The following is an 8997-nucleotide window of genomic DNA, read 5'->3' on the forward strand; positions in this document are numbered from 1 at the left end:
ATCAAAGTAGAAAATAGAACAAGTGGGAAGTGGGATAGGAGGGAGGGAAATATAGTCAGTCTTTTACAATATATCTACTATGTTATTTTTTTGCATTAGCCACACATGTACAACCTTTACTGAACTGCTTATCTTCCCAGTAAGGGTGGGTGACAAGGGAGGAAGGGAATGAATCTGGAATTCAAAGTTTTAAAATCAAATGTTTATGTATATATATATATACATTATTATTAATACTATTTTACATGTAATTGGGTAATAAGACATACAGGCATGGGGGCATAGAGAATTCCTTGGAAAAGTCAAAATGGGTATGGGAGAAAATATGGGAGAGCACAGATTGGAGGAGGGAATATCCTGTGGGACTGCTATTTTGGGGTGGTGGTTAGGGGAAAAATGGGGAGAAAATTTGTAACTCAAAATCTGGCAGAAATGAATGATGTAAATCAGAAGTTAATAAAGCATTTGAAAAAAAATTTTAAAAGTTGGTTGTAGATCTTATATCTGGGTTCTTCTGGTACTTATTTAGACTTTGAACACTTCTATGTATCCTTCTGGTATGTTTATATAATCACAGAACCTAAGAGCTGGCAAAGATCTCTGAGTCTGTCTAGTCCTGGGGTTTTTAATTTGGGGTCTGTGAATTTGGTTTTTCCAAAGAATATTTGTATAATGATGTTTCAATAAAATTGGTTTCCTTTTTAATCCTGTTTATTTTCTTTTATGCATTTAAAAACATCATCTTGAGAAGGGGCCCATCTATAGGCTTCACCAGACTATCAAAGGGATCTATGACACAGAAAAGGTTACGAGTTTCTGATCTAGGCCAACCCACTCTTGAACAAAAGTCCCTTCTATCACATCCCACACAAGTGGTCAAGGAGCCTTTGCTTGGGTATCTCCAGTAAAAGGGAATCTGCCATCAATTGGGGAAGTCATTACTAAAGACTGTTCTACTTGTAAGGACATTTTTATCCTTTATATCAAGTCTAAATATGCCTCTCTGCAGCTTCCGCTCATCACTTCTAGTTCTGCCTTTTTAGACCAAAGAAGGGCAAATCACGTTTCTTTAACATATGAAAGCCCTGCTAATGCTTGAGTAATGCTATCAAGTCTTCCCTAAGTCACATCTTCTCTAGTCCAAAGGTCTACATCTTTTTCAGTTGATCTTTGCCAAATTTCTTCAGTTCGTTTTCCATCTTTTTTATCCTCTTCTGTATAAACTTTAGTTTATTGATGTCCTAATTAAAATGTAATACCCAGAACCAGGCACAATATTTCACATGTGGTCTGACTAGGGGAGAGTACTGTGAAATATCTTTCTTCTTTGTTCTGAGCACTGTTTCTTCATGAAGACTAGGAAAATAACTATTTTTTTGGCTTCTGTGCCATGCTATTAGCTCATATTTACCTTATAATAAGTCTGTTAAAATGCCTGATCTTCACAGGAACTTTGGTCTAGCTAAGAATTGCTGTATATTCAGCAGGATAGATTTCAAGGATCCACTTGCAAATCAATCAATAAGAATTTATTAAGCACCTCTATGTGCTAGATATTGAAGATACAAAAATGAAACAAATATACACATATCTGTGTCTCTGTCTATATATATATATATATATATGTATATATATATATATGATAAATAAAAGGTAAATTGTTTTTGGTCAGGGAAGATGCTAAAAGCTGGGGGGGGGAAGAGGAATCAGGAATGAACTAAAATATAAGGTGACACTTGAGAAAAGATTCTGAGTGATGGAGAGGGGAGAGGGTATATTCCAGGCATGGGAGATAGTTTATACAAAGATACAGAAGCAGATGAAATGTCCTATGTAGGTAGCAGTGAAAAGCCCAATTTAACTAGACCATACAATCTGCAAAAAGAAGGAATGTATAAGCTTGGAAAGGTAATTGGAGCCAGGTTGTGAAGGATTTTAAATGCCAAACAGAGGAGTTGGTATTTGATCCTAGAAACAGTAGGGAACCAATGGATTTTATTGAATAGGGGAGATGGTCAAATTGGAGCTTTAAGAAAATCGTTTTGGTGTAGCTATGGTTGGTGTAGCAGAAAAACTTGAAATGGTGATAAATTAGGAGGTTATAAAAATCTCTTGGTTCAAGCTTGGATTCTTAATGTGTCATGAATAGTACATGGGATCCATCTACATTCAAACATCTAAAAACCAGGTGCACACAACTTAAGATCTGTCTGAGGAAAATCTACAACATTAAAGGGAATCCTTTTATACTTACAATATTAAAAGATCCTTGGATTATTTCAAGGAAAGCCACAGTGGACCAGAGACAGAAAGAAACTTTTAACTATCTGGAAGCAGACTAAGTATATGCTTGTGAATGCCTCAATATATTTTGGGGAAAGTATCAGGTACTGACTGACCTTGTATGTAGTATCCTATTTGGACTGAGGCAGTCATCAGCTCAGAAAAGGATGTAAGAGCCAGATCTATTAAAGATATACCCTCAGGGCTAGGGGAAAAAAACTTGCTGGAAGGAGATAAAACTTCTGAGGGGAGCCCAAAGGCTCATTTTACATATCCTCTTACAAGGTCAAAGAGTTTCGATGATTTGTCCTTTCTGATTGTTCAGAACCTGGGTAGGAAACTCATTGAAATATGTTCATTGATGAAGGGTCGGTTCTATCTTTAATCGTATTTTCTGAGGTGTAAATATTGCTGTACAGCAATCCCAGCTTCACTTCTATGACAAATGTATACTCTTATTATTATCAAAGATCCCAGAAGAATATTTTATGTAGTTTGCTAGATGATATCATGAATAGCATTGTGTTTAGAGTCAGGAAGATGTGAATTTGAATCCTTCCCCAGATACTTAACTAGCTTTGTAACCCTGGGTAAGTTATATAACCTCTTTCAGCCTCAGTTTCCTAACCTGTAGAGTGGGGCTGATGATAATAGGACCTACATCTCAGGGTTGTAGTGATGATCAAATGAAATAATATGTGAAGCTCTTTGGAAACTTTTTGAGCCTCTTTTGCCATTTGAGTTAGTCTATTTTTTAAAGGTGTTATTTTCCTCAGTCAGGCTGTTGACACTCATTTCATAATTTTCTTGCATTGTTCTCATTTCTCTTCCCAATTTTTCCTCCACTTCTCTTATCTGCTTCTTAAGGTCCTCTATGGCCTGTAACCAGCTTGTATTTTTCTTGGAAGATTTTGGTACAGGAGTTCTAACTTCACTGTCTTCCTCCAGTTCCATGCTTTGGTCCTTTTTGTCCCCAAAATAGGAGTCTAATATTGGATTGCTTTGCTTGGTTTGCTTCCTTTGCCCTCTCATTTTGCCACTCAATTACTTGACTTTTGGGTTTTGTTTTTTTTTTACCACAGTAGGACTCTGCCACCAGACAGGGGAGCTTCATTCCAAACGCTGGGGTTTTCTCAGCTGCCAGAGGTATTAGTTGGGTGCCCTCTCTGAAGCTTCCACATGCTCTGGCAAGCTAGTCACACTCCCCAGGACCTCCACCCTAGACTGCAATCCAGATCCAAGCAGATTAAAGCAAGAGCGATTACCATTCAGACTGGTAGCTTGGTCCCCCTACACTCTGCAGGCCAGGAGCTGAAGCTGCCACATGGCAATGGCTGCACTGCTGAGATGGCTTCCCACCCCGGGGGCAAAAGCCAATGCACTCCCAACTACTGGGTCCCAAAGTCCACACTGCACTGACCTCTCACTTTTTCCTTAGCATCTATGTGTTGATAATTCTGGACCGCCACAGCTGCTGGTAATCTGGAGTCCCTCCAGCCCGTGGTTGGTCAGGCCGGCCCTGGGGCTAAAACCTTGGTGTGGGGCTAGGCTTGGCTCCCAGATCGCTGTGCTGGCCGATTCCTGCTGGCTTGCCAAGGCTGTCCTCAGCAGGAGGTTAGCTTCTCTGTGTCATTTTGTGGGTTCTGTAGCTCCAAAGTTTTTTACATGATTTGGAGGTGGTGGGAGCCAGAGCTGCATGGATGTCCTGTTTCTACTCCACCATCAACTGTTTGGAAACTTTGCTAGCTATTATTATTAATTATTACTACTCCTTTGGTCAATTACATCAATATAATTTTATTATTTGTTTCTTGGGTAACTCCATTCTATCCTTAGTATTTCATGGATTTAGGATTTTTTAATATGCAAAAACTATTTAAATTAAAACATGCACTTTCTAGAATAACAATTCAGGTATCTAGACAACCCTAGGCAGGGTTGTCTATGAGGTGGTTAAAATGCAGGATTAGAAGTTGGGAGAGCAGCCAAGTCTAGAGATATGGATTTGGGAATCATTTGCAGAGAAGTAGGTGATACTGGAATCAATGAAATCACTAAAGGGTAGAGAGTATAAAGACAGAATAGATTTCCCTAAACAATCTCTACTGTTGAAAAGTGCCTGTCATGCTTATTGAACATCATATCAGCAAGAAACTTAAGCCAATAGTGGATAGATTAGATTACTCGTGCCAAAACATATAAGATTGTAGGAGAGAAATATCTTAGTGAAATCATCACTACTGTTGACTAGTATATTTAAAGTTAGCTTCATAAGGTTTAAAAAGTCTTTATAAAATACATTATCTCATTTAATCCTCACAATAATCATATGAGGTAGATATTATAGGTATTAGTATCCCAATTTTACAGAAGTGGAAACAGATTCAGACAGAGACAGAGAGATAGAGACAGAGAGACAGAGACAGAGAGACAGACAGACAGACAGACAATGACTTGCCTTTGGCAAATTGGTGTCAAAAGCTATATTCAAACCCAGTTCTCTAAAGTTTGCCATTCCTTTCCATCATACCATGTTGACTTTCTAAGGAAGCCAGCATGCAGTCCATAGTTCATCTTTGAGCATAAGGAACCAACTGCACTATAATCAAAAGAGTTTATTAGGTAGTAACAGAAATATTACCTTTCCTCTTGAAACTGAACTGCACATACCTGTCTATCTCCCATAAGTGAACAAACAGCTGCCAAACAGGTTTCTAATGATAAAGGCTAAAGTTGACCTGGGGTCATGGGGTATCTTAGGATCTCAGTTCCTTACTATGCTTTTCAACTGTAGCATATTTGGGTCACCATTTAGGATCCACATTTATTTCTAGCTTGCACAGCCTTGGTGTTATCTCACTGTTTAATTACTGTAAATGATTGGCACCAGAAATGCTGAGTCACAAAGCTGAAATTTGAGAGCTCATTGATGAGCCTAGCATTATTTCTACTTTTTTTTTTCAGTAATTGTTGTCCATAGCTTTTTTTGCTTCCAAGTGTCCAGTGGAAAGTGCCATAAGCACATTTAGGTCAGGATGGCTTTAGAAATAGGCCAGTGTCCTTTGGACTCATTATCATCTATGGCTCTAGGCAGAGCTGACACTATACAAAACTGTGAAATTGGTTTCCACTATTCTCTATTTCACCTTTCATGGCCTGATTCTCCCTTGGTTCCCCTGGTGATGCATTGACTTTTCACCCTTTCCCTTTTAGAGTCCAAGGAACTTTGCTTCAGGGTGGTGATACATTTGGAGTCAGTGAATCTGAGTTAAAATTCCACCTCTGTCACTGGAGTAACCAAGTGACCTTGGACAGGTCACTTCTCTTGGTATCTATCTCCTTATCTGTCAAATGAGAAGTTTGGACAGGATTAAAGATCTGTCTAGTTCTAGCTCTATGCTCTTGCCATTTTTTCTACTTGGTGCGGTGAAAAATATCACTGGGCATGGAACAAGAAGACCTGAGTAACAGCATTGGTCCCTGCACACTGTGGTCAAGTAATTTAAGCCTTGTGCCTCAGTTTCTCCATATTTAATTGTGTTGCAGCAGTAGAGCATATGTCTAAATAGGGATATGGGGGGGTCACTTCTAGGAGCTTCTGGGCACATATCCAAGGACTCTTAGCATATAAGTGAATCAATGATGAAGGATTTATACAAGTTACATTTGTACTATCTACCTCACATTGTGGTAAAGAAAGTACGTAAACCACAAATACTTCCTAAGTAATGAATAATTATTATTAATTCCCCAAAGAAGAAGTATTCTTTATAAAAATTATAACAGATTCACTAAAACAAAGGTGTCAGTCCTCTGAATGATATTAATCTTTTGTTAAGGGATAAAATAGTAAACCAGAGGGGCAGCTAGGTGGCGCAGTGAGTAAAACACTGGCCCCGGAGTCAGGGGGACCCGAGTTCAGTTCCAGCCTCAGACCCTTAACACCCACACAAAAAAACTAGCCGTGTGACCTTGGGCAAGTTACTTAACCCCGATTGCCCTCCAAAAGGCAAAAAAAAAAAAAATAGTAAAGCAGAGAAACTGTGTTGGTTTATTTTCTTTTTTCAGTAGGATTTTAGGTGTCCACATTAGAATATGGGAAAGTGTTTTTAGAAGGTGGGGCCTTCTGAGGTACTACAGATCACAGCAGCAGGTAGCCAACTATGATGGACAGAAGGGACAGTGAACATTAGAGAGAGTTCCAGAGGGATGGCAGAGAAGCATGGGAAGTAAAGAGGACTTTGGTTGACTTTGCCATAGGGAGAAAGTAGAGTAGAGTCAGTGGCCCACTTTTTTGGTCACTGATCCTAGGCCTAGATTCCAGGCCATGTTTGGGGAAGTTTACCCTGGTGAATAGACAAAACCTAGGAAAGGGGAATGATGGCCACCACACAAAGTGAGCAAGGGAATGGGTCAGTTGGATGACTGATGCTAGATAATATGACAAAAAGGAATTGTGCTCAATGGCAGGGGGAGAGGATCTCTCCACATTGATTCCTGGGGAAAACTCTTTCCTGGTTCCAGTTTCAGCTCTTCATTGTACAAATAAGTACCTCAAGTTGTCCAATTCACATTCACCATCTGGGCCTTATAGCATATATCATACCATTAGTAAAACCACTATAGCCCCTGTCTTTGCTAGTGGTTAGCCATAAATGGCTAGCTTTGGATCCATATTGATGCTTGTTTAGTTAATCAAGCCTCTCAGAGTTGGAGAACATGGAAACTCTAAGGCACTTCAGGCAGTTTCTTAATAAATGTGGGTGAATTTACAAAAAATCTTACGGGCTAACATATATGCTGATGCTGATCAAATTTCCATGTCATGGCCTGTACCTGCAGTTTTTACATGGTCAGTTTCCCAAGGTGGAATTTTCATTTGGTTGTTCTTGGAAAGTAATTGTAAAATTATAGATGTCCTGAGGTTGTTATAAAGTGTTTTATTTGGAAGAGAATTAAACTGGAGCAAATCACATGATCTTCAGCAGAGGATTCGATTTGAGGCTTCACTGAAATCTAGTATGCCACTCACATTCTTATCAACCTACAGAACTTTCTCCAAAACTGGAAGAGCTATAGGGACAGCAGAAAAGATTAGGGACTAGACAAGTATATAGTCTCCTTGTTATGCATGATTTAAATTTTTATTACATTTTATCATTTGATTTTTTTTAAGATTGGCCTGTTTTTTTTTTTTGAGAGGAAGTAGGCAGGGAAAAACATCAATGAAGTGTTGTCCTTATTTGTACGGTTGAATTAGTATTACTTAAAGGCCTATAGCACATGGGGCTATGCTACACACTATATAGGCACAATTAAGCAGCTTTTTTTCCAGGCAGGTAGGTCTTCCCATGGTCCCTTCACATGCTATACTAATATCTACCTTCATTCCTTGGTTCACTTCATTCCTGGGATGCTCTCTCTAGTTGTCTAAATCCTACCCATCCCTCAATTCTATTTCACCCCCTCCACGAAGACTTCTTTAGCTTACACTACCAGCTTCCTTCTTGGGAAAGCCTATTGTACTGTCACCGTCAATCTGGTTAGTACTTAACTTCATTCTAATTGTTTCACATGTTTTGATTGTCTCCCTAGCTTCACCATAGTAGGAAGTATCTTATATTCCCTTTATTATAAGATATTATTATAAGATATTTTTTATATCTTCCTGAATTGTTTTGTCTAGAATGAGACACAAAGTGCATCCCTACTTGAGAGGATATGTGATTTCATTGAAATGGATATTCCCTCCTCCTGGGGGTCTAAATTACAACCCATTCACAATATCTTATAATGAGGTAACTCTTGTCTATGTCCTTTCCTAATCTAGGGGTGCTATTCAACATGCTGGTATCTTCTGACTTTCATGGCTATCATGACATTATTGTCAATTGATCTTTAGTTATCCCTCTCCCTTCAATATTTTAATATCAGCTTAACAGTACCCTTCAAGTATCATACATTCTGCTTCTGGTGACCTGGGGCTGTTCTATCAATTTCAGCACAAACCAAGCCAAACCCCCTGACAAAATAAATTAGCTGATACTGATATGGGCATGGAAATACCAAGTGGAACCATCAGAACTATAGTCATCCCCAGATGGCTTTTACTGAGGAGGGGCAGTCTCCTACATCCAATGAGCCAATAAAAAAAAAAAGTTTGTTTGAGTTGGGGTAAGGGAAGCTCACAGCTTCTTGCTCTAAGTGATGTGCTCTAAAAAGCTTGAGTGAGTTGTGAGAAGCCCTACTTACCCTGTGAGGAGTGGCCTGTCTCTGCTCCATATCTGCAAGCCCTTGGTTATTTTTACTCGGGCAAAGCTTCTTCCCATTCTTCAGGTGCTGGGCGAGGTGGCGTTCATTTGGCTTTGCTTCTGACACAAGATAAACGAGCTCTGGGCCCTCGGTGATTCACTCTGGCTGCCAGGGGGTTCCAAAATAGCAAACTATTTTTCATAACAGCAACGTGATATGAAGGGAGATGCAGCAGGTGCACTCCGACTTCCTGCCATCCTCTGGGGCGGGAGCAGGATGGGGGATTCATTAAAGTTGGCCTGTGTAGTCCGGAAAAAGAATAAGGGCCCTGCCATCATGGTGGCCATTTCCCCTTGGCTGGGTCAAGGTTTCACCTTCTGAAGGTGAGATTTGTCCTTGGGCGAGACAGAAGTGCAAGTGTAGACTGAGAGAACTACCCCATGGAATCCAGTGCCTTTTCTA

At 39.6% G+C, this 8997-nt stretch overlaps 1 long non-coding RNA gene across 1 annotated transcript in view; it reads right to left on the minus strand.

Moving 5' to 3' along the window:
• LOC138168542 (uncharacterized) overlaps positions 1-8661 on the minus strand; it is a 76654-nt gene extending 67993 nt beyond the window's left edge. The window contains exon 1 of the long non-coding RNA XR_011170127.1: positions 8536-8661. This is a non-coding gene — a long non-coding RNA (uncharacterized lncRNA). The remainder of the gene's footprint in view (positions 1-8535) is intronic.
• Between the last annotated feature and the right edge of the window lie 336 nt (positions 8662-8997).

This window comes from Petaurus breviceps, unplaced genomic scaffold (assembly GCF_028583685.1).
Source record: "Petaurus breviceps papuanus isolate PSGF00001 unplaced genomic scaffold, PetGlider_PUasm1.0 37, whole genome shotgun sequence".
Taxonomy (NCBI): domain Eukaryota; kingdom Metazoa; phylum Chordata; class Mammalia; order Diprotodontia; family Petauridae; genus Petaurus; species Petaurus breviceps.